Here is a 26392-nt window from a genome sequence, read left to right as displayed (position 1 = left end):
TAAAGGCAAATAAGTTTTGAGAATCAGGGTGTAAAGGAATTGTGAAAAAAGCATCCTTTAGATTTAGAACAGAAAAATGGGTGGTACTGGAGGGAATTGCAGAAAGTAAAGTGTATGGGTGAGGAACTGCTGGACATACTGGGAGTACAGCTTGGTTAATGAGCCTGAGGTCCTGGACTAAGCATTAAGTTCCATCTGGCTTTTTAACGGGTAGAATTGGTGTGTTAAAAGTGGAGTCTGTTGGGCGGAGTAGGTGACTGGCGAGGAGGCCAGAAATGATAGGCTTTAGGCCTGTGAGAGCTGCTTGGGGGATGGGATACTGCTTCTGTGATAGGAACCGGGTGGGGCTTTTAAGGGTAATGCGAATGAGGGTGTGGTGTTTTGCGACTGAGAGTGTGGAAGTATCTTCAACAGCGGGGTTAACTATGGATGGGGGATAAGGAAAAGTTGCATGTTTTAGGGTGGGAGATCGAAGGAGTAGAAGAAAGTTAGCAGCCTTGGAGGGATCTGGGTTGATGCGTTGGGTACTATGGGGAACATGGAAGTGGAGAGTAGTATGGAGTTTTGAAAGGATGGCTCTGCCTAGGAGCGGAGCTGGGCATGAGGGCAGGACTAAGAAAGAGTGAGTGAAGGAAAAGGTGTGCAGGGAGCAGAAGAGTGGAGGGGGACTTGGGGTTTGGAGATTTGTCCATCAATTCCTACAATAGAGACATGAGAGGACTGGGTGGGTCCTGAGAAATTAGGTAAAGCAGAGTAGGTGGCCTTGATATTAATTAAAAAACATACTGGCCTACCTGTCACTATCAGGGTTACCTTTGGCTTGAATGAAGCAATGGTAGTTGCTGGGGCATCCGTTCCAGGGCACCATCAGTCTTCAGCGGCAAGGCGGAAGAGATCCAAGTAGGAGGTTTTGGTCAGCTCAGGGAAGGATGGGGGCAGTCCTTGCAGGGGCTGCTCACAGTCCGACTTCCAGTGGGGTCCTCCACAGAAGGGGCACAGGCTGGTGGGCTTACCTGGGTTTGGGCATTGTTTGGACCAGTGGCCTTCATTGCTGCACTTGAAACAGGCACCAGGTGGAGGTGGATTGCTAGGAGGCTTCTTTGTGGAGCTGCGGCCTCAGGCACCTCCAGGGCCTCTAATGGTGGAGGCAAGCGTTTGAAACTCTGCCTGTTTTTGCCTTTTACTTCCTCATCACAATTGTTAAAGACTTTGAAGGCTAAATTAGGAAGGTCTCATTGTGGGGTTTGAGGGCCATCGTCAAGCTTCTGAAGCTTGCACCAAATATCAGGGGTGGATTGGGAGATGAATCAAAGGTTTAAAACAGTGGTTCTTTCTGGGCTGGCTGGGTCTAGGTTGGTATACTTTCTCATGGCTTCAGTTACATGAGAGAGAAAAAGGGCTGGGTTTTCGTCAGGACTTTGGGTGATTTCTGAAAGTTTTTCATAGTTTACCACTTTATGGGCAGCTTTTTTGAGTCCTGCAAGGAGACACACAATCCTGTGGTCTGGACGGTGGCGTCTAGAGGCCCCGTCTTGATAATCCTAGTGGGGGTCCTGGTTGGGGACTGCCTCTGTGCCAGTAGGCTGGGCAGGAGCTTGGTGATAAATTATATCAGCATGCTCCTGAACTAGGGTCCAGATACGGTTTTGGTCTTCTGAGGTGAGGGTGGAAGGGAGGATAATGTAGAGGTCATGCCAGGTTAGTTCATAAGACTGGGTGAGGTACCGAAACTCCTCAATATAAGAGGTAGAGTTTTCTGGAAATGAACTGCGTCTGTTGTTAATTTGAGGGAGATCAGTGAGGGAGAAGGGAACATGAACCCTAACAATACCTTCAGTTCCTGCTACTTCCTGAAGGGAGCACTCTAGCACCAGCACTGAAGTAAGAGTAGGGCATGGGCCAATGATGGTGCCTGAGCGAGTATAGGCGGTAGAGAAAGAAGAAGCTGGAAGTGGTTCCTTCTGAGGGTTTGAAGGGGGAAGGGGGGTTGAGTTGATAGGTAATGGAGGATAGATAGGGGTGTAAGGTGGCATGATGGGTTTACAGGCTTCAGGAGAGGGTGGTGGGGGAGGAGAATGGGTACAGGCAATACTAGAATTGTCTTGAGGAGGGGACGGTGTAGGAAAAGGAGTGGGTACTTTTGGAAGTGATGCCGGCTGGGAAGATGGCGGGGAAGATGGCAGCTGGGAAGATGGCGACTGAGAAGATAACGAGGAAGACTGGGGAGTTAAAGACAGTTGAGAGGGAGAGGTAGGGGCTGGGAGTGGTGGACAGCAGTCAGCTGAATTGAACGAGGGAAAAGAGGTAGGGTCGGAAGGAGAAAGGCAATCAGGGCGGTGAGAATCGAGGAGAAGGATTTGAACAGGTAAGCCAGAATTGCAGAGGTCGGGTTGTGATCTGAGTGCAAAACGGCCTGGACATAAGGAATTTCTGCCCATTTTCCCAGTAGTCGGCAATAATTGCTTAAGTCAGTTAAAATTGTAAAGTCCAATGTTCTCTTTGCAGGCCATTTGGACCTGTTATCTAATTCGTACTGCAGTCAGGCTGTATTGCAAAAAAGATAAGGTGCTTAGGGTGGATATCTTGCCTGAGGCCTAAGGTTTACAGGCTTTTTTATGGGACAGCCTAGAGGGCTGTTTTTTGGAATGGAGGACTGGGAGTTTCTGATAACCGAGGGTCAGCTTGGGAGAACAGGGAAAAAGGAGACCGTCCTGGACGGCTGGAGGGAGACGATAAAAGGAGCAATCGTCACCGCTGCTTTTCTCGTTCCCTGAATGGGATCAAATGGCTTAGAGGCGTCCCCCTAAGATCAGATGATCAGCGAGTGCCTGGCACACACCGGAGCCTTCTTGGACCAACTTTGGATTTTTGGACAGGAGAAACCAAGAGAGGCCGTGTGGATTTTCCCTTGTTAACCAGGCTCCCGGGAAACTTACCAGTAGGCGAGATCAGTGACCGATGTGCATGCACAGAGAGGTGACTGGAGGCTGAGGAGCTTCCTTTGTCTGGCAGCTGTGGCCTGCTCTCTGGGGTGGAGGGTTAGGTCCACAGGGTATGCAGACCTGAGCCACTCCCAGGTTTTGGTACCAGATGTAAGGTTCTTGTATTGGTTCAAACCCCAAAAGCATGCCAACAGACAACACGATGCGGTGTGGAGCAATATGCTGTTTTAATGAGTGCCTGGGTGCAGGCCGGCTGAGGCCTAAAATGGCGTCAGCCCTAAGTGAGGATGGGACAAAGGTTTTATAGTCTCCTGTAAACAGGAAGTGTCCTAGTCTGACTGCTACGTTGTACCTGGATGGCCTCTTTCTCGATCTTCAGGGGTACGTGTCTTCTGGCTGGCTCTCTTCCTGCTTCTGCTCTCTTGCTGACACACACTGCTGGTGCCAAGTGGCTTTGTGTCTTGGGACTGGGCCTGCGAAGGAGGAGTTACTCATTTCCTTAAGCTTTCAGGCCCCGGGGAGAATCTGACACACACACACATATATGTATGTGTCTCTCTCTCTCTCTATATATATATACACATACATGTATATAAGCTCACAGTGTTAACCAATGCCTCATAATAAATCATATATGTAACATAATAAATCATATATAGGCTGATCTGTCTTCTGTAAGTTGGAGACCCAGGGAAGCCACTGGTATAGTTCTAACTCAAGCCCGAAGGCCTGAGAAGCAAGAAAGCCAATGATGTAAGTCCGAATTCTAGTCCAAAGGCCCAAGAACCAGGAGAAGATAGATCTTCCAACTCAAAGAGAGAGAATAAATTTGCCCTTCCTTCACCTTTTTGTTATATTTGGTCCCTCAATTAATTAGATGATACTCTTCCATACTGGTGAATTTGATTTTCTTTACTCTGCCTGCTGATTTAAACACTAATCTCTTCTGGAAATGCCCTCACAGACACACTCAGAAATACTGTTTCACCAGCTATCTGGGCATTTCTTAGCCGAGTCAAGTTGATATATAAAATTGATGATCACAACACCTTTGTATCCATTAGTGACTAATTCTATGGTTGCTAACCTCTGAAATTCATTTAATAAATACTTATAAATGAATGGATAAATAAATAGGTAAAGGAAACAATAACTTAGACATTCAAGAATCTTTTGTCTAACCATACTTTTTATATTTAGTCTTGAACATTTAGAATCCATCATTATGTATGACAACAATTTTTTTGCAATAAAGAAAAACTTTATTGAAAGTTACTGTGAACCCTGAATGTTTGAGACTGTCTCAGTTAATTTAGAAAATTTACTTTGCCAAGGTTGAGGACACAGGCCCATGACACAGCCTCAGGAGGTCCTGAAGACAAGTGCCCAAGGTGGTCAGAGCACAGTTTGGTTATACATTTTAGGAAGACGTGAGACATCAATCAATATATGTAAGATGTACATTGGTTCCATCCAGAAAGCGGGGCCAACTGAAGCAGGAAGGGGGCTTCTGGTCACAAGTAGGTGAGAGACAAACAGTTGCATTCTCTGGAGTTTCTGATTGGCTTTTCCAAAGGAGACAATCAGTCAGGCATTCATCTCAGTGAGCAGAGGGATGACTTTGAATAGACTGGGAGACAGGTTTGCCATAAGCAGTTCCCAGCTTGACTTTTCCCTTTAGCTTAGTGATTTGGGGTCCCCAAGATTTATTTTCCTTTCACATTACCATATGAAAATAAAGTGAGTCCCCACTGGCATATTTTTTTTCACTTATGTATTCAACTATATTTAAGGGCCTACTAAGGGCTACTATTGATTGAGTCTGAAAAAATTCACAGGATCAAAGATCACACTTCTCTTGGAATAGAATAAATGGTTTCTTTATCCTTTGTATTACTTTAAATTAATATTTGGGAACTACTTTGGGAGATTGTCTATATTTTCCAAATTCTCTTGTTAAAAGACTGCTTTCAGAAAGAGAGGCAATTGCAAGGTAGGAAGCCAATGGCAGATATCCCGGAGTCCATTATCAAAGAAGCTTGACCAAATAATTAGTTGCAGTCCCTACCATGGAAACTTCAGGCTAGTTGATTTCAGTCTTGTTAGTAACAACAGGGTCATGCATTTCCTGGTAATTAAACTTGTGGAAGCTCATTTGCTGTCAGTGTTATGGTCACTTTCTTGACATTTATTCGTTTTGTTTCTCCTGAGGTTATTTCTCTTGCCATGATTGCCACCACCTTTCACGACTATGTAGCTCTTCAAAAATTAAACATTGATAAATGTTTTAAGGACAAAGAGGAAAGCTGTTTAGAGCTGACATGAAATTTTCTCTTGTTTCTTTAAAGCTTGTTTGCCAGGGAATGAAAAGCTACAATTACTTTAACGTGATCATGGGTTTTCATACCAATGCTGAATGCACAATTACTCTTGGCTTCAGCGATGTGTTTGAAAAGGGAGACACAAAAAGGTAATCAACTTGGTGTCTTTGGCGGACAAAAGGAGAATGATTCAGGAAGGATCAGAAGGTAGAGGAAATGGCTGCAGAAAAATTCCCCTCCACAGAGCCCAAGATGTAGTTTAACTATTTCAGACTTTCTTTCTAGTCCTTGTAATTTAAGAACTGTTCCATTTTCAAATGATTAATCAGATCAGTTTGTCTGAATATTAGATTTTCAACATCTTGGTTACAAATGTAATAGTATTTGATTGGATTCTAATCATGCAATTAATTCCCGGGAGTAGAGTCTGAAAAGCAATACTATACTAATTATGGCGGTTCCCTAAGAGTGAGAAGTAACCAGTGTTGTGATCTCAGGCATCATTTTAGCTTTGAGAAGGCTTAAGTCTCTTAATCTTTCTTTGAAACTTCAGAGATATTAAACTCTAAAAAAACCCATCGGATTATTTGAGAAGAAAGAATATAATATAAAACACCATAACAAAACAACATAACATAATGCAAACAGATTGTGGAGAATCAGAGTGATATAAATGAAATGGGTTCTGCTTTGAAGCCAGGTCGGAGCAAGGCTTGAATGTACACTGCTGCTTACTAACTCTAGCTTTACACAGCCACTGAACTTCACTGAGCAAAAGGTCTCTCTTTAGTAAGCTGAGTTAATTTTTTTAATGTTTTATTTTATTTTATTTATTTATTTATTTTATTATTATTATTTTTTGAGATGGGGTCTCACTCTGCCACCCAGGCTGGACTGCAGTGGCATGATCTCAGCTTACTGCAAACTCCACCTCCCAAGTTCAGGTGATTGTCATGCCTCAGCCTCCCAAGTTGCTGGGACTCCAGGTGTCTGCCACCATGCCCTGCTAATTTTTGTATTTTTGGTAGAGATGGGGTTTCACTATGTTGACCAGGCTGGTCTTGAACTCCTGACCTCAGGTGTTCTGCCAGCCTTGGCCTCCCAAAATGCTGGGATTACAGGCATGAGCCACCGTGCCTGTCCAATATTTTTTATTTTGAAGAGTTGTGAGCATTAGAAAAAAGAAAGTCAAATGTGTAGCATAGCATGTAGTAAATTGCAGTCAATAGTTAGTAGCTAGACAAATATATAATAATGATTAGACCAAAAGCACATTTTCACCCATGTTCCTAGAATTTTAGAATAAGTTTTGCTGCGTATTCAAGTTGACAAATTATGCAAAATATTTTTGTTTCCACTGAATAGACAATAAGAAAAGAAATGGAAATACATGACCTCTGACACTCCAAACATTGTGCTTTCATTTTTCTCTGCTCATTTGCTTATTGATATAGTTTGGATAATTATCCCTTCCGAATCTCATGTTGAAATGTGACCCCCAGTGTTGGAGGAGCGGTCCTGGTCGGAGATGTTTGGGTCATGCGGGTGGATCTCTCATGAATGGCTTGGTGTCTTCCCCATGATAATTACACGTGAGAGCTGGTTATTCAAAGGAGCCTAGCACCTCTTGCTGTTGCTCTCACTGTGTGATACATCTTCTCCTCATTCACCTTCTGTCATAATTAGAATCTTGCTGAGGCCTCATGAGAAGCAGATGTTGATGCCATGCTTCTCGTACAGTCTGTCGAACAATGAACCAAAATAAGCCTCTTTTCTTTATAAATTATCCATCCTCAGGTATTCTTTTATAGCAACACAAAACAGACTAACACACTCATGTTGCTGCGTTTGCCTAGAATGTTCCTCATCTCTTTCACTGTTTATCAAACTCCTATTCATTCTTTCAGGTCAGTACAAAAATGCATAGAAAATACAGGACTATGCATGAATGTCTGGCCATAGAATGAGAATGGGAATTGCTTGTATCTGGGACCTAGATCATAGATAAATTATCATAGGTGGTACCAAAGGGCCTTAGTGTTCCTCTCAGCTTGACTAAACTTTAGGTAGGTTTCTTCTTGATTCTAGGATCCTGACCCCCACCTTCTTAGAGCATTGGCTTTAGTAATCTTGTAATCATAAGGTCTTTTTCTGGCCCTTTGAGATGTAAATAAAATCACTAGCACGTGTTACTACTTTTTACCATTAACATATGGATTGGTATGATCACATACACCTATTATTCTCCCAAAATTTATAGGTCTTGGGCATGTAAATAAGAAGCAAATCCATTATGCTAATAATTACCACAGTTCAAGAGAGACAGTTCTGTAAATTTTTAGCAAAAGCTATAAATTTAGCAAAAGTATTATTGCTTACATCTTAAAAATTATGAATTTTAGATAGCCTTCTTCCTGATTCTAGCACCCTGAGCTCTGTTTCTTAGAGCACTGGCTTTCAAAATCTTGTAACTTTAAAGTCTTTTTCTGGCCCCTTGAGATGTAAATCTTTTCAAAAGACTCTCACAAGTCTTACAACCCAGGAATAGAGTTCTCAAGAACCTGGGAGGCATACCCTTGAAATGTAATCATCACAGAAGATGGTGCCCCTCTATTCTGATCTCTGGGGGAGCATAGGAGCCTATGTTTGATGGGAGCCAATTAGCAAACAAGGATGGGCTAATCACAGAGAAAAACATTTACCAACTTAGGCCAGGTGCTGTGGCTCACGTCTGTAATCCCAGTACTTTGGGAGGCCAAGGCGGGCAGATCATTTGAGGTCAGGGGTTTGAGACCAGCCTGGCCAACATGGTGAAACCACGCCTCCACTAAAAATACAAAAAGTCAGCTAGGTGTGGTGGCAGGCACCTGTAATCCCAGCTACTGGAGGAGGCCGAGGCAGGAGAATCACTTGAACCCAGGAGACGGAGGCTGCAGTGAACCAAGATCACGCCACTGTATCTTGAAATTCTAGATACATCCCATTGATCAACCTCACCCATAACTTCTCTAGTATCTTTCTAATAGATTGATTCACTGCTACTCTTCTACTACAATATTCTTGAATAAAGTCCCCTCGTGTTTTAAATGTGTCCAGTGCAATTTTTACTTTGACAGTAGTATTTAAACTTCGCTTTGGAAAACAGTGCTTCATCTTCCAATGAGATAGAATATGGACCATCTTTTAATTTTCCCATAAAATATAGTGTCATTAAAATGGGTAATCATTGAAAGCATCTCGTTGTTTCACATGTCTGCGTTTTGCAGATGGATGCCACCACCCACATTATTCCCTAGAATGAACCTCAATTTGTCTGCCAAAGTTGCTTCTCTATGAAGTCAACTTCTATCTGCTCAACTCGAATACCTTGTCTATACTTCTGTTTTATGGAACATGAAAAAATCATAATTTATACACCAGCACATTTTAGCTTTTCAAAATTCAGTGTATTCAAGTTAGAGAGTATGTCTTATTAATATTTCTTGTCTCCAATTTTTAACAGTGTCTGGAAATAGTAGAAACTTAACCAATATATGATTAAAATTAATGTATAATATGTAGTATTTAAGCAATAAAACCACTAGCATCTACTACTACTTTGAACAATTAACATATGAATTAGTATAATAATATATGCCTATTATACTCCCCAAATTCGTAGGTCTTAGACATGTAAATAACAGGCAAATCCAACATGCTAATAATTGTTACAGTTTAGGAGAGACAGTTCTGTAAATGTATTATTTCATATAACATCATAAAATTATAAAACACTATGTACAAACAAATGTAAAAACACAAGACAATGGATTTTGACTAGAGAACTGTTTTCTGGATTTTTCTGGTTATCAAAATCACTGGAAGCTTTTGCTAAAAATAGCAATACAGCCTGATGCAGCAGTTTCAAGTGAGATCTAGAGTCTAGAAAATACGAGGTGAGAAGGATTTCGGGAAGATTTCTGGAAAATGTGGAATTTCAGCTGGTTTTTGAAAGCTGGGAGGACTTCTGGAGAGGCAGTTTGTAGAAAGGTATTTTAAGTAGAGGGGACTGACAGGGCTCATTCCCAGAGATGGGAGACTGCGAGACATACTATGAAAGGCTGTAAGGTTGAAGTGGTAATAATGTAAGCTGCAAGCAAGGAAGAATGGGCATAAGAGTGGAATATAATACACCTGGAATAAAAATTTGAGGAAACCTAATTCTTAAGTGCATGAAGACCAAAAAAGAAACAGCTTTCACTGGGACCATTGTTTACGCTAAATTTTCCTATAATTTGTTAGGCAATATAGTGAGATGAAGGAGAACCCTCAGAGTAATATTTCTGCATACACACTTACTCTTCACAGTTTTTTAGAGAAACAACTTATGAGAGAAGGCAGCGCCTCCATGTGTGCCATGAATAGTAATATCTATTTTGAATTCACCAATACTGCTGACAACCCCTCTCCTGAATGTCTGACCCAGTGCAAATCATAACTATAAATGGTTTATGTTTTCTCTAAATATCTCACACCTTTCTGCTCCCTGGAGCTTCAATGTCAGCCTTCGGTAAATGGTATAAAAGTCTATTTTGTTGGTGGTTTCCCTACTGGGAATCGTCCCTGTCTTCTTATTTAACTTCCACATTGAATGTAAATGTTTCATATTTATTTTTCACCAGTAATCAGAAGCCTGAGGCCAATGAGTGAATCTTGAGTAAAAGAATAAATGAGCTGGATTCATTCCAGAACCTAATTCATTTCCTGTGAGCAAGTTGAGAGCTTAGGGAATTAACTCTTTCACAACAATAGAATATTTTATATCACATAGGCCTGCTTTTTACTAAAATTAATTGTAGAAAAAGAATATTTATCTATACATTTTTGTTGTTTCCACTCCCACACAAAAATGTTTCAGAAAGAATACTATGATAGAGTATTGGATTTTAGCAGAAGACAGCATCACTTGGTGAATTTTAATAACCCTTGACAACTTTTTCTGCCTTTAAGTTGGTGTTTCTTAACTGGTGATTTTATGTGGTTCTACAGGCACAACATCAAAGAAATATTGAATTACATATGATGAAGTTATTTCTATTTTAAGTTCTTCTGGTTATACCAAAGTAGAACCTTTAGCAAATAAGCCTACCACTGGCTTATATTTTCCCAAAAAAAGTAAAGTGTTTTTTTTTTAACATAACACATGTGTAAGCAAAAAAATGAGTCCATGCAAATTATTAACGGTATAAATATATTTAAAGAGTAGCAGTTCATATAAATTTAATAACACAAGAGGTTCATAGGATTGCAGTAAATTAGGAAGGTCATATTATAATAACAGAGGTTTAGAAAACACTGCAGCCAGAATTATTTCTCAAAATTCAATTTAGACTAAGCCACACTCTTCTTAAAATCTTTCCACTAAAATCCCATCTTAGTAAATAGTAGCATCCAATTAGTGTTCTCTTTCAAGCCCATCAGCAAGTCCTACCTCTGAATTTTGTCTTAAATTTTCTGGTTCTCCCTCTCTGCTTCCACCATCATCTACTACGTAAATTGGAGAGTCTTCTAAATCCACTATTTTCCTCTTCTTTTGCCATTTTCCACCCCAATCAATTTCTCAAGGAGCCAGAATGGTTTTTCTAAATATATGTCAGATCAGCTCACTCCTCCACTGAAAATCCTTCAATTACTAAGAAGAACATATTTAAACTGAGTCGGGTGTGTGTGTTGGCGGGGAATGTGAATTTATTTTCCGGGCTTCTGAAACACTAAATACTCAGGATCCTGACCACTTCTCTGGCATCATTTCCTTCTGGTCTTCCCATTTTCAGCCACACTTGCCTTTTTTGGGCCCCCAGAATATGCTAAGTTCATTTCCAGCATAGTAACTTTGCACTACTTGACCCTCTGCCTAAAATCTGTGCCCACAAAACCCGCGCATCCTCCACACACCACCTGTTTGTATACCAGTTCTCCCTGAGCTTTCAGATCTGAGTTTCAATGTCACGTCCCCGGACCACACCATCCAAAGGGAACCCATTCAGTTGTTTACGTAACTCTCATTGTAAAAAGATTTATTTTATGTTATAGGTATTTATTAGTTTACTTTTAGTTTTCCCTACTAGTGTATAAGCTCCATGAATGCAAGGACCTATTACATGTTGTTTATTGTTTTATCCCTGTAAAAACAGAGCCTGGCACATGTCAAGGACTTGGGATCTGAAGATGAACTGAGGCGTCTGACTCTGAACTTTCTCCTGGCTTCAGGCACACCTTGTGCTTCCTTGGTTTGGTTTCCTCTTTCTCATTTTCTCCCTACCTGAAATGCCATCTTCTGCTTCAATCTGATGATCGCTTGGGGGTTCTTTGAAAAATTAGGGTGACTGGTAGCCTGGTTTGCCTAGGACAATAGGTCTATTGCTCTGCTATAATCTTGATAATATTTCCTTTCATTCTCATCAAGAGAGAATTTAAGAACTAGTAGATATGCTATTATCCACTCTTTCAGGATCTCATGGCATTTTGTACATAATTTTAATAGCTGTATTGACTACATTATATTTTGATGATCATGTATGTGTGCATATGTATATAATTTTTGACTTTATATTTTGAAATAATTTCAGACTTTAAAATATTACAAAAGTAAAGAGTTCCCATAAATCTTTCACCCAGCTTCTCAAAATGTTAACATGTTATATAACCAAAATATAACTATAAAATCTGAGAAATTATCATTAATGTAATCAACAGATCTGCTAATCTATAATTTATATTTTGTATACTGTCTCACCATTGTCCTTTTTCAGGCCCAAGATCTAATGTGGGATCACACATTGTATTTATTTGTAATGACTTCTTAGTTTCCTTCAGTCTGGAACAGATCCTTCTTTGTTTTCCATGATTTGAAATTTTGGAAGTTCTGGCCAGTTTTTTTTTCAGTGTCCAGAAATAACATTTTATTGGCACACAGTCAAGCTCAGTTGTTTAAACTTTTCTTTCTTTTTTAAATTTAATTTTCTTCATATATATATATTTTAATATTTTGTATTTATTCTTATTTTTTTGAGTCGGAGATTCGCTCTGGTTGCCCAGGTTGGAGTGCAATGGTGCAATCTGGGCTCACTGCAACCTCTGCCTCCCGGGTTCAAGCGATTCTCCTGCCTCAACCTCCTGTGTAGCTGGGGTCACAGGCACATGCCAGGATGCCCTGCTAATTTTTGTATTTTTAGTGGAAATGGGGTTTCACCATGCTGGCCAGGCTGGTCTCAAACTCCTGACCTCTGGTGATACACCTGCCTTGGCCTCCCGAAGTGCTGGGATTACAGGTGTGAGCCACCGCGCCAGGCCCACTTCCTATATTTTTGAGCTTCTATTTTAGGTTCAGCAGTACAGGAGCAGGTTTCTTATATAGGTAAATTCATGTCACAGGAGTTCGTTGTACAGAATATTTTGCCACCCAGGTGCTAGGCCTAGCACCCAACAGATATTATTTTCTGATCCTCCCTCTCCTCCCACCCTCTGCCCTCAAGCAGGCCCCAATGTCCATTGTTCCCATCGTTGAGTGCATGTGTTCTTATCATTTAGCTCCCACTTATAAGCGAGAACCTGCAATATTTGGTTTTCTGTTCCTGTGTTAGTTTGCTAAGGATGTAATGGCCTCCAGCATCATTCATGTTACTCCAAAGACATGATCTCACTCTTATACGGCTCACAGTAGCGTAGTATTCAATGGTGTATCTGTACCCCATTCTTTTTGTCCTATCTGTCATTCATAGTCATTTAGGTTGATTCCATGTCTTTGCTATTATGATTAGTGCTGCAATGAACATTCACATTCACGTGTCTTTGTAATAGGTAGGTTTATATTCCTTTGGATATATACCCAGTAATAAGATCGCTGGGTGGAATGTTCTGTTTTTAGTTCTTTCAGGAATCGCTACACTGCTTTCCACAATAGTTGAATTAATTTACTCTCCTACCAACAGTGTATAAGCATTCCCTCTTCTCTGCAACTTTACCAGCTTCTGTTTTTTTTTTAATAGCCATTTTGACTGGTGTGAGATGGTATGTCATTGTGGTTTCAATTTGCATTTTCCTAATGATCAATGAAATTGAGCTCTTATTCATGCTTGTTAGCTGCATGTCTGTCTTCTTTTGAAAACTGTCTGTACATGTTCTTTGCCCACTTTTAAATGTTTTCTTTTCTTGTAAAGTTGTTTAAATTCTTAATAGATGTTGGATATAAGACCTTTGTCAGACGCAGTTTGAAAATATTTTCTCCCATTCTATAAATTGTCTGCTTACCTGTTGATAGTTTCTTTGCTGTAGAGAAGCTCTTAAGTTTAATTAGATACCACTTTTCATTTTTGCTTTTGTTGTAATTGCTTTTGGTGTCTTTGTCATGAAATCTTTTCCAGTTCCTATGTCCTGAATGGTATTGCCTATGTTGTCTTCCAGAGCTTTTATAGTTCTGGGTTTTACATTTAAGTCATCAGTCCATCTTGAGTTGATTTTTGTATACGTGTAAGGAAGAGGTCTGGTTTCAGTCTTCTACATATGGCTAGCCAGTTATCTCAGCACTATGTATTGAATAAGTAGTCTTTTCCCCATTGCTTGTTTTTGTCAGCTTTGTTGAAGATCTGGTGGTCGTTTGTGTGCAGCCTTATTTCTGGGTTCTGTATTCTGTTCCATTAATCTATGTGTCTGTTTTTGTATCAGTGCCATGCTGTTTTGGTTACTGTAGCCCTGTAGTATAGTTTGAAGTCAGGTAGCATGATGCTTCTAGCTTTGTTATTTTTGCTTGTAATCGTTTTGGCTATTTGGGCTCATTTTTTGTTTTTTTTATGAGTTTTAAAATAGTATTTTCTAGTTCTGTAAAGAATGTCATTGGTAGTTTGATAGGAATCTTGTTGACTCTGTAAATTGCTTTGGGTTTTATGGCCATTTTAGTAACGTTGCTTCTTCCTATCCATGAGTATGGAATGTTTTTCCATTTGTTTGTCTCATCTGTGATTTCTTTGAGCAGTGTTTTATAGTTCTCATTATAGAGATCTTTTGCTTTCCTCATTAACTGTATTTCTAGGTATTTTATTTTATTTTTATTTTTTGCATGACAGTTTTGAATGGGAGTTTGTTTCTGATTGGGCTCCTGGCTTGGCTGTTATTGACATATAGAAATGTTAGTGATTTTTGTACATTGATTTTGTATCCTGAAATTTTGTTGAAGTTTTTTTATCAGCTAATGGAGCTTTTGGGCCAAAACAATAGGGTTTTCTAGATATAAAATCACGTAATCTGCAGGCAAAGATAGTTTTACTTCCTCTATTCCTGTTGGGATGCCCTTTATTTCTTTTTCTTGCTTGATTACCCTGGCCAAGACGTCCAACACTATGTTGAAAAAGAGTAGTGAGAGAGAATATCCTTGACTTGTGCCAATTTTCAAGGGGAATGGTTCCAGCTTTTGCTCATTCAGTATGATATTGGCCCTGGGTTTTTCATACGTGGTTCTTATTATATTGAGGTATAGTCCTTCAATATCTAGTTTATTGAGAGTTTTTTTCACATATATGGATGTTGAATTTTATCAAAAGCTTTTTCTGCATCTATTGAGATGATCACGTGGCTTTTATCTTTAGTTCTGTTTACGTGATGAATCACGTTTCTTGATTTGCATATGTTGAACCAACATTGCTCAGGGATAGAGCCTACTTCATTGTGGTGGATTAGCTTTTTCATATGCTTCTGGATTTGGCTTGCAAATATTTTATTGAGAATTTTTGCATCTATGTTCATCAAGGATATTGGCCTGAAGTTTTCTTATTTTGTTGTGTCTCTGCCAGATTTTGATATCAGGATGATACTGGCCTCATATAATGAGTTATAGAGGAGTCATTCCTCCTCAATTTTTGTAATAGTTTCAGTAGGAATGATACCAGCTTTTCTCTGAACATCTGGTTAAATTTGCCTGTGAATCTGTCTGGCCCTAGGCTTTTTTGATTGTCAGGCTATTTATTTACTGATTCCATTTCAGAGCTCCTTATTGGTCATTAGTCAGGGAATCAATTTCTTCCTGGTTCAGTCTCAGGAAGGTGTATGTGTCAAGAAACTTATCCATCTCTTCTAGGTTGTCTTGTTTGTGTGCATCATCAGGAGTTGTTCATAGTCATCTCTGATGGTTGTTAGTATTTCTGTGGGGTCAGAGGTAACATCCCCTTTGTCATTTCTAATTGTGTTTATTTGGATCTTCTCTCTTTTCTTCTTTATTGATCTACCAAGTGGCCTATATATCTGGACGCATTGGTCTTTTAAGTGGTTTTTCATGTCTTCATATCTTTTAGTTAAGTTCTGATTTTGCTTATTTTTTGTCTTCTGCTAGCTTTGGGGTTGGTTTGCTCTTGCCTCTCTAGTTCTTTAAGTTGTTATGTTAGACTGCTAATTTGAAATCTTTCTAACTTTTTGATGTGAGTATGCAGTGGTAAAAATTTCCGTCTTAGCACTGCCTTAGTTGTGTCCCAAATTGTTGTGTCCCAATTTGTTCTCATTGTTTTCAAAGAATTTCTTGATTTCTACCTTAATTTCATTATTTACACTGACAGGTAATTTGCAAACTGCCTTTAAAATTGAGTTTCTCTGATGTCTCCTCCTGATTAAATTAAGGTTATACATTTTTTTGCAAGAACAGGATAGAAGAGATGCTAGGTTCTTCTCTGGACATCACCTGGGAGGTACATGATGGCTTCATGCCTTGTTCTCGGTAATGATAGCTTGTGATCATATAGTTAAAGTGGTGTATGCCAGATGTCTTCATTGTAAAGTTATTATTTTCTCCTTGTAATTGATAAAATTTAAGATGGGTGATAGTTTGAGACTATACAAATATTCTTTCTCTCACTATTTGCTCACCCTCTGATTTCCAGAGCCATTTCTGATTCTCATCTGCAATAAATATAAACCGTAGTGTTTACCAAATGGTAATTTTCTAATTTTACCATTCACTCTACATTTACTAATTGGGGTTCTATTTTAAGAATAAACTGCCCATTAACCCTCATTTATTTATCTATTCAAATATCTATTTATATTAGTATAGAATATGAATATTTATTTTATCAATTTATATTCTTATTCAAATTATTTCAGACCTGGTCACGGGTATCTCCAGGTTGTTACTTGTGTCCTTTTAATCAAATTTCTCCATCATTTTATAAACACTACCTTAATTTTTTATACCCCTCTACATTCCAAAGTCATCTTGTAGTTTCTCTAGAATAATTTCCTCCAAAGAGCCTTGGTTCCTTTTATTGAAGAATAGACTTAATAGCTAAGATATTCATACTAGGTATGCTCATTGCTACTAGGGCATTGTTATTTCTTGTTCCTTAGAGCACAAGCTAGGATATATATATATATGAAGTATTTATATGTGTCACAAATGTATATATGTTTCTATATCTTACTGTTTGCACATATATTACAAACCATGAGTTCATGCTGATAACTCTGATTCCATTCCAACACCACAAGGCTCATTCTAGCTTTCCCTATTTCTTCATTTATAACATCTTTCGCCAACAATAGAAAAACCAGGCACTCATTATACACAGTATGTTTACCAGTTTGTTTACTCTTAGATTATCCTAAAAGTAACTTCAGAATTAGTAATTCATGTTTTTCTGTAAACAGATTTACCAACTATAGATCAATATGTTTGTGTAAAGTTCTTTTTGTCTTTAGTTTTACAGTAAATAGTCAAGTGTAATTTTTATAGTTAATTAAGCTAGTTATTGTTTTTAGATGTTTATAATTATTAAGTTTCCTTGTAGCAGATACGGTCATAATATTAACAGTAATATCATTACTAATATTTATTGAATTTTTCACGATTCTACTCTACATGAATGTTTTCATAGTAAATGTATGATTGGCCCACAATTATTCCTATTCCACAGGTAAATTATCAGAGATGCCCAGAGGAAAAACAAGTTATTTGAGGGAATAGAAAAAGTAACAGTAATCACAGGACTATAGTTTAAAATATAGTATGTTGTATGTTTAGTCAGCTATACCAGTAGCAGATGGAATAATCAATAGCTTAGGAAAAATAAAATAATAAATGAATATCAGGCACAATGTATGAACAGCAAGGAAGGTGGACCTTACATGTCCTAGCCAGAATTTTCAGAAAGGGCTTTTGAGTTTGGTAGAAGTGTGGTCCATGATTACAGGCAGAGCTTAGTTCATAGGCAGAAATTAGTAAGCCACCTTGATTGAAATAGTGGAACAAGAGAAATAGAGTCACAGTCTTCACTTGCCTCTTCAGGTGTATAGAAGATGGAAGTCATATAGGTCTTTTATTTTGTTTATGGTATTTCCAAAAATGAAGATACTTTGTCAGTCACAAGCTGCAAAATGGAAAATCGTGTTGCTAATTCCTGGGCCACATCAGTCTAATCTGTCATGATTTCCATTTGAGACAAGAGCTCTCAGATTCAATACTCACATTATCATAGGCCAGTTCTGCGAAGTAGTATGAGATTGCAGAACAATTTTCCAACATCCATAAGTAAAATGTATCTCTCTTCTGATGCCAGATACTTTTGTGTCCTTCATGAAAACAGCAAATCATAGAGCATCAATGTTTCTAAGTCCTGTGCACTATCTGAAAAGAGATGGAATAATAGGATCTCAAAAGGCTGTATCCATCAGTTAATTCTAACTGCTGGGTACTCATTCAAAATAGCAAAATCTTAAATCTTGTTTGTATAATAGTCTTTATTAGGCTTTGCAACACCATTCTACTCATTCCTGCTGGTCTTATTTTTTTGGATGAGAAACACATTGTTTCACTCTTTCAACAGGTATTCATTAAGGATATCCTGAGTACAAAGTCCTGTGTTAGTAATTTGGAATTAGGGAGATGAGTTAAAATAGGTCCTGCTTATTAGTCTTTGTCAAGATGCTCATGAACTCTGATTTTTGTATTTAAAGATGATATCCAGCACTCCACAGCTAATATCACACTTGATAAATATAAGGTGTGACAAAACATACTCTAGGCAAATACACACTCTGCTACTGCTATATTACATCTTCTGCCTTAAATCCATTTGTATACCCCTGCCAAAACAAGCTCACCTAGATATCAAGAACCCTTATTTTCTTCTCTCTTCTAATGCCTGCAGCTGAACCAGCCATTTCGTCTTTTCCATTCTTTCTTTCACCTGAGCCTTAAGCCATTTGTCAATTCAACCGAAAGAATTTTAGGCTCTTCTTAGCTGCCACACTGAGCCAATGAAAGGAAAGATAATGAACAACCTGTAGGAGGAAACTTCCCTACTCTTTTGCGTCTTCTACCAACATTTCATCTTCTGCTTCGGGTACCCTCTCTTAACCCTTGATTTTAATATGAAAGATTCTCCTTCTCCCAGTAAAAAGAGAGGCCCAGAGGATTGAAAGGAGCTGTCCATTTGCTATTTGCAATGACATTGCAACATTCATTTTCATGAGGGATCTTATAACGTACTTGGGGAAATAGGCACATTAATAAAATGAAATAATTAAAAACAGAATAAAATAAGTGCTTGGAGTATTTATTTTATTAAATGAAATCTCAGCATTTTATGAAAGCAGCATGCTATGAAAAATTTGAGAGAAGCAATATGAATCCAGTGTGGGGCATTGTGAAAGATTTCCAAGGAGGAAGTGAGCTGGACCTTTAGGAAGGGATAGTATCCACAAACAAAAAGCAATCAAGGAGCGTGGTTTCTTAAGTTAAAAAAACAAGGACCAAAACTTAACAAGAATCTTAGTTATTGAAGCAAAAAAGTGTAATTACATTGTAAGGAACGTCTTCTAAGTGAAGTCCAGTAATGACCTTTTATTTCTGTGGAATACATTAGGCTTTACAAACATTTTATTTAATGCTTCAAGAGACTTGGGAGTTAGGTCTTAAATGTATGCTTTAGAACCATTTCATTGATATAAAGACAGAGAGTAGGTGAGGTTTAAGTGGTTTCCCTGCCTTCTTGTTTTCAGAAAATTTTGTCCAATATGAGGCACCAGGAGGATACAAATGGAAAAGGAAAGAAAGGTCAGAGTGTTCATTCAACCACACTACTTTGTGGCCTCAACCCTTGGCCATGCTTGGGGAGGGCTGAGTTCCTCTCCTGCAGCCTCAGGGGTTATCAGGCTGTCCCTGTCTTATTTGCTATGCCTCCCCTGGTCTAGTAACCACTCTCTTCCCTTGCCAACATGCCTGGGTGTGGTAAATCTAATTTCTCATCTCCCCCTACCCCCATTTTCCCTATGCTATCACTGTGGATAACTTTATGTATAATTCTTCATTGAACTTTCTCCCTTTACCTCTTTGGGTGTGCCAGTTGCTTCCTGCTGGGTTCCTGACAGATTGTAGCCTAAATTGATATTAGCCTGGTATGAAATCAAGGCCTGAAGAGTTTCAAAGTCTTGGTCTAAGAAAGCCTGCCTTTTGAATGGAATAACTCTCGTCAGCCAGACTTCTTCCTGATAGCCACATTTATTTACTTAATCCTCTCAACAAATCTGTGGTGTTGCTCTTATCAACTTTATCTTTTATTTGAGAAAAGAGAGGTTAATTGTCCAAGTTCCTGTAGCTTTTAAAAACAAATTTGATGGTCAGGCGTGGTGGCTCACACCTGTAATCCCAGCAGTTTGGGAGGCCAAGGCGGGTGGATTGCCTGAGGTCAGGAGTTCAAGACCAGCCTGGCCAACATAGTGAAACCCCATCTCTACTAAAAATACAAAAAAAATCTGGGCATGGTGGTGGTCCCCTGTAATCCCAGCTACTCAAGAGGTTGAGGCAGGAGAATTGCTTGAACCCAGGAGGCAGAGGTTGCAGTGAGCCAAGATCACGCCATTGCACTCCAACCTGGGCAACAAGAGTGAGACTGTCTCAGAACAAAACAAAAAACAAACAAAAAACAAATTTGACTTTTCTTACTTCATGATCTCACTAGAAGACATTTTCTTGGCTTAAAATACTATCACTATGTTGAAGACTTTCAAATTTGTATCTCCATCTAGATTTCTTCCCTGAGCTCCAGGACTATACACTAAAATTCCTTCTCCAAACCTCTGCTAGGATTAATTTTAAAAAACCCAAACATAATGTTAAATTAAAATGCTGGTTCTATTTTCCTCATGTAATGTACTCGCTACAGCTTTTCCCACTTGAATACATGTCACCATCATGCATGCAGTTTCCCAACCTCATATTTAATACATCATCAGGTCTCCAAAATATATTCTAAATCTCATCATTTTTCACAATATTGACTGCCAAAAACTAAGTCCTCATGTTGTCATATCTTGACTGTGGTACCACAACAACACAATGGCCTCCAAACTGCTTTCCTGAGTCCTGTTCTGATCTTCATAACTGTCTTCTTCACCATTGTCTGCGAGACTTTCCAAAATTATATATTGCATGGAAACACTTTCCCAAAATGGCTTTAAAATCCTCCATAATTTAGCTTCTGCTTAATCTCCTACCCCAGTCTTTTCTATCTTCTGCTTAAATATCATAAGCTTTCCTTTTGCACCTTAGATAGCATAAGCCTTCATCCCTAATGATTATGGCACGATAGTTGCCATGATTTCTCATTGTTTTTTTCTGTCTTTGCATGGGTGCCTCCTTCTCATTTCACATCAGAACTCCATGTCCACCTCCTCAGAGAGTCTTTTCCAGCTTTACTAAGACAGTATTCTCCTCCCTTAATTTACAATTTAGATGCTTTGCTTTACTTAGTAGTATATATCAGTGTCTTAAATCACCTTTTCTTCCTTCTTTCTTTGTTCCTATTTTCTTTTCTTCTTTCCTTTATACTACATTTATTTCATTCTTTCCTTCCTACTAAAATATAACCTTCAGAGAAGTAGAAAACCCAATTGTATTCTTAGCTGCTAAGATGGATGTCCAGGGCATCCATGTAGCACATGACATAAAATAATTAAATGTATCAAGATTTTATTAGGGGAAATACCTGAGATGAGGAAGGCTGAGAGATTCATCAGACATCAGACCATGATGCAAGGTTGACAGCAAGTTAAAAAGAAGAAAGAGGGTTGAGAGGAAGCCCTCAATTTCCATGTAGTCTAAAGGTTCAGCAGGGCCACCAGGTCCTTGAGTCAAAGTCATCTGACAAAGGGTCCCCAAGTCTCCCAGCAGTAGGTTTTCCTTAGCATTCATGCTGCAGGAATTATTGGTAAGGAGCAGCTGCAAAAGGTGTGGCCTGAGTGTAAGGGCAGCTACAGATTGCACAGCACAGCAGCTGAGGTCCTGCACCAAATACAATCCCTGTAGTGAATCTGCCAGGTACATTCTCAGGCCAGAATGGCTGCTCTTACTCAAGAATAAAACCAGTTCTTGACACCCAACTGGTGCTCCATACAAGACTTTATTTTTCTTCCCCAGAAGAATGGGCTAAGAGTAAACAACTCAGTGATAAGCAACAGCCCATGCCCGGTCAAGAAGATTACTTTGTATGATGGAGACAGACACATAAAGTAGTGCATTTAGAAAGAAGAGGGGAGAAGGTCTAACTCCTACTAGAGAGGGGACTGAGAATGACCAATGGCATCATAGAGAGCCTCTAAACTGGTGAAACGAGAGCATGCTCGGGTGTAAGAAAAGCTTTCCTTTGATTGGATGAGATTTGGTTAAATAAGATTGCAAAAAGTTGTGTCCTAATAACATGTCTGTTTGTCTTGGGCCACTTAGTCTCAGGAGGAGATGCCTATGTGTTTGTAAATGTATCAAGATAATAAACAGTGATACCTGATACATATTAAATATGCAAAAATATATAATTGCATATTTAGGAATAAATCCATTTTCCAACTGCTTTCAGATTATTTTCAGAAAACACTTTAGATGAGATCACACTGAGTATGTTTGTCACTATGAATTAGAAGTTGAAAGCCCATGTCCAAAAAAAGCAAAACAACTCAGAAGTAACAAAAGCCAAAAAGCAGTATGTTCTGTATAGCTAAACTGAAAAGTAGTGAGCTCAAAATTGTGAAAGAACCAAAGGAGGACTTATAATCACATTTTGTCTAAGTTGAATTCCATTTTTCAACAGCATAATATGAGATAATAAATAACACTGATGTCAAAGAGAAGAAAAGAATATATTTCATCAGTCTATTCACACTAAAGTCTATTATGGGTGAACTCCCCCCACCCTCAGGTTATCAGGTATATTTTAGCACCAGCTGGCTAAAATAGTCTCATCTCCTAAGGTCTCAGTTCAAGAGGCATTATCTTTCACCCAATCCCTTTTCCTACATAAAGCACTGACTGTGGAAATCAAAAGAACTATCTCAGCTCTTGGTCATTCTCTATCAAGGGACAGTACACTGCCCTTTCATTATGCTTGTCATTGCTTCAAATTAGAGTCACACATGAGTGGACCTGACTGCACTTACTTCATAATAAACATCATTTAACCCTGTTCTGCTTTCTTTGTGACTTTCCATTAAGTGATTTAGTAGAGAAAACAACAGAGACTTGGTTATGTCTTTGGAGTGCAGGAGTTATGAGGTTGATGCAAAAGTTATCACGGTTTCTGCCATTAAAAATAACTTCATGTTTTGCCACTAAAAATAATGGCAAAAACTGCAATGACTTTTGCACCAACCTAATACGTAGCCCCAGAAAATGGTGGGCCACATGGGTCAATTCATTCATGGGTCCCATTCTGTTTGCATCATGGATCAGACTAAAACTAACATGAATAGAAATGGCCAGAAAAATCAATCATTCCAAAAGGTTGAAAAACCCAAAGCTTGATAGTTGTACACACCATTATTTGCTTCTGCATAAATCAGTTTGGTATTAGGTGCCAGCTTTTGCAAAGGAAGAGGCATATATATTTTAAGAAATGACAGTACTGTTGCTTAAATGAATAAAGAACAGGAAGTAACAGAGTATTGGTAGAGACTGAAATGCAATGGGAAGCCATTTATTTATTGAATAAATATTCCACAATTTCTCCTAAGCGCTGGGCACAAAGTACCTAAAGGAAAAGAAGACTAAGTACTTCAGTAAACACTCCCAGGCTTGGGCAGCCACAGTTCCAGAACACAAATAAAGACTGAAAAGAAAGCCCTGGTATGGTGCTGTGACTTCTGCATTAATGAGGTACCACTGTGGGAAGATCTATGATGCTGGTAGGTACATTGCAAAATTCATTCATTTTTTTTTAAACTGGCTTGCTCCTCTTAGGAAGGCAACTTTTCTTATAATTAGTATTAATAACAACAGTACATATATACTTCTTTGAAGTCTAGCTGGCACCCATATGTTGAGTATTTACGTAGTTTCTCATCTGACCTCTACAACAGCCTCATGTGGTACTGATCTAAAATTGGAGGGGAAAAAAGCTTGTAGAAGAGAGATACATGAAAAAGGGTTAAATAATTTTATATGAATATGGCTAAATGTGTTGGCATTTTTTTCATTTCCCTCCTGAAATTATCAAACATAAAAAATAAGAATTGAAACATGATACAAACTTCATTTTTGGCAAAGGTAGTTTATCAGGTAAAGTCCCTCTTTTCCAATCATGAGAAAAGTGGCTAAAAGTAGCTGAGATAGAACACATAAATGAAGAAGCAAAAAGAAGACAACAAAGGTTAATGAGCCAGCTCAGAATCAGTAGATTTTGGAAATCCCAGCAAAGACATTATTTCTAAAACAGAGGGGTACATCCTAAAGAGAGACAAGTATATGCCTTCTCTAGAATATTAATAATGGGGCAATTAGGGATAGAAGAAAAAACTCTCCAAGCTGTGGGATTTGGTTTATAAAAGCAAAGGAGAGGCTGCTACATCAAAAGTAACATATGCACCATGACTGCAGGGGGTAATCTGTCTCTTTGGCAACAGAAAATAAGAGAGTCTTTGGAATATGGAAAGCGACTATGCCTTGAAGATGATACTGACCAGTTCCTATGTAAAAGTCCAACTCATTCATTTGATGATGTTAGAAAAGGAACCTGCATTAAAACAGATTCTATAAGAAATAAAATATAGAAAAAGATTGGCAAACTTACTAATGAAGAATACCATCAGGCTAAAAAGCAAATATAGTTTATGCAAAAAATATTATCTGACTTTTTGCATATTTAATGCTTTTGTCTATAGCTTCAATGGTTTAAGGATAGCTTGCCCAGATCTAAAATCCTTGCATTGCATATTAGTTATATATTGTTAAGGAACAAATTAACACAAAACCTGTTGGCATAAAATATCAGGACACATTTATCACCTATCTCGTGCAGTTCCTGTGGGTCAGAAATTCAGGAGCATCTGGGCCAAAAATGAGCAGACACAAGTTGAGGTTTTTCTTATATACATTTTAATATGTTTTGAGTGGTGATTCATGTGACTTATGTTATACTCAAAATTAAGAAAGCAATTTAATTCCCGTTAAGGCTAGAGGCTTCATCTATACCCCCCACCCCCATGTCTGACTAAGGAGCCCTACTCAGGCGCCCTGATGGCTAGCTGATTTTAATACCTAACATTTATAGCATACGGGCGTTTTCTTAATGCTTTCCTTTAGGGAAGCCGCTTAACCATCTTGTCTTCCTTGTGAGGTAGGTCCCATTGTTGCTTTTATTCTAAACACCAGACAATTGAGGCACAGAGGAATCAAATAAGCAATTCATCCAGGAGAGCACATTCACAGGTGGGACAAATAGATTTGAATGCAGGCTTTCTGGACCCAAAGCTTGCACCCACATCATTACTCTAAATGCCCAAAGTAAACAAATGCTACATACATAAGCCTTTATTAAACTGCAAAGTTTAAAAGGAGGAATTCTCCATGATTTAAACAGCTCTCTCAGGATAGCAGTCAAGCAGAGACTGATCCTGTTTATATTATCCTGGAAGTCACTGGATTTGCTTTGGGAAAGGTTTTCTAGTTTATAGCTCCTTGGTGGCATTTTCATGGGGCAGAGGGAGGTATGACATGCAATACAGTTAAATGCTTTATCTTTTCTGATATTTATTTATTTAAAGTGAATGCTGTTCTGAAAGGTGTTAATCTTCATTGCTTGTCATTTCCAATCAATTTACGATGCTGGGGGTGAGCTGTGGACTGTTAAATCAATGCCAATTATGACTGAGTGCCTGCACAGAGGTTCAATTGTCCGAATCCTGTACCATCCTCAATTTATAGCCTCGTTGCTGGAGAAAATCTGAACTTCTCTTTCAACGCTGTCGCCCTTAATTATAATCTTTCAGACGCGTTAGAGATAATGGTGCCCATGTCTTTCGCACTAAATTGTTGAGTACAAGACAACTCCGGCAGCTTTTATAGGCCCAGGCAAATAAGAGCCTGGCGGCACACTCTGAATCATTCACACAACAAAGAGAGTATGCTTGGAGAAAGTGCACAAAACGCGCCGGGGCAAAAATCACACTGCCCTATTTGCTGGGGAAAAAGAAACTGCCATCAGCTTTCTCTGCCCTCTGCTACACAGACACTCATGCACAGTGATGGAAAAGAAGGTGGCCTCAAATTTTTAACAAATACGATTTTGTTCATAAGTGCCTCTGAATTTTTTTACAGAAGTATGAAGACATTTGTTTTGTTTTGTTTTGACTTGTTTGCCTAAGGATTCAGAACTTCCTTTACAAAAGATGCTTTAGGAAAAACTTTACTTTCTCTGGAAGGTTGTCTCTTGTGCCTAAAATATCCTGCTATTAGCCAATTCCTCTTATCCTTTAAGGAAACAGTTAGTCATGATCTCATACAAAGAGCCTCCCTTGCAGTCTTGTCATCTCTCAGAACCTCTCCAGCACAAAGTAGGGCGTGCCTCATGCTTTCCTCTCTCATAAGATCCTCATCCCAAGTTCCTAGCAAGGATTTCGGGAAAGGACAGAATTTCTCTGCAGAAGACACAATGAGAGGTTGACTTACTCTATCAGGAGATGAGAGTACAAAAAGAAAGGGGTATTGGCGAAGAGTAAAAAAGGAGATTAATAGAGAAGACATTATTTGTAGACTCCGAGTCAGATCAAAGAGCCCAAAAAGAGAAATCACTGGGGAAATGATGGTCTGAGAGGATTTTTTTTTGAATACAGGAATATCTAAGA

Source organism: Gorilla gorilla, chromosome 7, assembly GCF_029281585.2.
Source record: "Gorilla gorilla gorilla isolate KB3781 chromosome 7, NHGRI_mGorGor1-v2.1_pri, whole genome shotgun sequence".
Taxonomy (NCBI): domain Eukaryota; kingdom Metazoa; phylum Chordata; class Mammalia; order Primates; family Hominidae; genus Gorilla; species Gorilla gorilla.
This window is presented reverse-complemented; position numbering follows the sequence as displayed.